Below are 2,363 nucleotides of genomic sequence, written 5' to 3'. Positions count from 1 at the left end.
ACCATTCTACAATGCATACCCAGCTGAAAGATATGGTGGACAACCTTGTAACTACCAACAAGCCCCACCCCGTGCATGTAAACCATCCTTTCAATATAACCTCGAACCACCACACTCACAAGCTTCTCTTCATCATTCGCTACCATATGATCCTTCCTTACCCCAGTACCAATCCAATCGCTCCCAATCACTACCACTTTCCTTTGTGTCATGTCCAAGTCCAGCAACCCGAGAAGCAGAGGTTCGCTTAACGGAAACAGTAAATAAATTTCAAACAACCATTCAACAACTGGAGCAAGCGATAATTCAATGGGTTTCTAGGCGCTCAAATACACAAGGATCAGCCACAGCCCCATGTGAACAGTCTAACGAAGAGCGTAGCATGAAGGAGATACCAGAAACTCCAGTGGACAAGACAGAGAATAAATTCGTACTAGAACAAATAGAAGAAGCTGTCATCGCTCAAGAAGAAGAGTTGGTTGAAGATCTAGGAGATGCTGAACCTCCATGGGAATCCAGAACTGAGAAGGACTCCGTCAAGGACGATACAGTTGATGCTAGGGAGGATATTGTACAATCTCCAAGGCAAGTTGTTTATGAAGAGTCAGACGAAATAACCCAGGACACATATTCCCTTGATAATGATAGTCACAAGTCAAATTCTCCTAGCGATGAACTGGCATCTGCAAGTGATTTCTCTGAGTTCGAAGAATCTTCCCCAAGTGAATATGAAGACGATGCGGAGGTAGATTTCTCTCAACCTCCAGTCTATGACTCAAGTGATGAGGAAGACATAGAAGACTTTGACCAGGACACAGGTATAATTGTAGAACCTTGTAAGGAAGTGGCGGAATTCACAGAAGAGCACAAGGGAGTAGAACTTACAGAACCACCGGAAACACCTATCCCAAGGCCATTGCCACCTAATACAAGCTTCAAGTGGGTACAATCCTTAACCTTTAACTTCACTTATCCACTTGAATATGGTTTACTTGAAACAGATGGCCAGCTTAGAGCTCTTTGTGGCTTTAAGAGTAAGAGGGAAATGGCTCGCACTCAGAGCTGGTGCACAAGGTTCAATAATGTTCCACGCTTCACCTCGAAGCATATAGATTAAGACGGAGGCGGGTTTAATAGCAAAGCTTAGGGTCCTGGAATCTATTCTGACATCCGTCACCCCAGGAGCCTAACAATATGTTTGAAGCTGTTCAGAAGCTTTGTATGCCTAGTTTGGGACCCCAGAAGCTATTGGCATTCCAAGCACTGGTGGAGATTCTTGGACGAATTTAAACATAAGCCGCCATAACAGGAAACTCCTCCAATGTCCAACTTAAGGACTTTAACTAAAAGTGCTAGGTGGGAGACAACCCACTATGGTATGGTTGTTTCTTTTTCAGTTTTATTTCGTGTTATTTATTTTTGTTCTCCTTTTCAATTGAACCTGAATATTATTCATTTGCATTGCATACTGCATAATTGCATACCTGCATCAAAAAAAAAAGAGAGAGTAGGCTTGCGACGCGACCGCATCACTCATGCAATCGCGTCAGTTGCGAAAAACAACCCCCCACGCGTCTGCGTCATTCACGCGGCCGCGTGACCTGGAAATCGGTGTAAGGATTCAACGCCCAGAAAGTTGGGCTAGAATCATGCGGCTGTTGTGTGTTTCGCACAAAATGATCCAAACGGTCGCGTCCATGACGCGATCGCGTCACTTGCACAACACCAATCCCACGCGACAGCGTGAGCGACGCGATCGCATCGCATGGATTGCACAACACCCCAAAGGAGACAGAGAGTTGCGCTGAAACGACGCTGAAATTGCGCGCTTAGCACAATTTCCAGCGACGCGGTCGCATGACTCACGCGACCGCGTGATTCACCATTTTACCCATTACATGCGATCGCATCACTCACGCGATGGCGTCAACCCCCATTCCATCCCAGCCACGCGACTGCATGCCCCATGCGATCGCGTGGATTCAAATTTATTAACCCCCTGTGACGCGAACCCTACCCCATCGTGCCCCCAACCCCTTCTTCTTCCTCCTCTCTGCAACCTTTGCTGCTCCTCCACCACCCGCGCCACCCTACGCCACCGCAACCCCGTCAACCACCCAGACCCCACCGCCGCCGCGCCACCCCCTTCTCCCTTCCCTCTCTTTCTTCTCTTTCTCTCTCTCTTCTTCCCTTAACCACCGCTGCCACCACCGCAGACAACCACCGCCCACCGCACCGTCACCACCGCAAACCCCCTCTCTTCCAACCTCCCTCTTCACCATTACCCCCTACCCTACCCCCATTACCCCACCCGAACCCTCTGTCTCCAAATAGACAACACCGCCTCGCCAACCGCCGCCGCG

The sequence above is a fragment of the Arachis ipaensis genome, chromosome B10 (assembly GCF_000816755.2).
Source record: "Arachis ipaensis cultivar K30076 chromosome B10, Araip1.1, whole genome shotgun sequence".
In the NCBI taxonomy this organism is placed as follows: Eukaryota; Viridiplantae; Streptophyta; class Magnoliopsida; order Fabales; family Fabaceae; genus Arachis; species Arachis ipaensis.
This window is presented reverse-complemented; position numbering follows the sequence as displayed.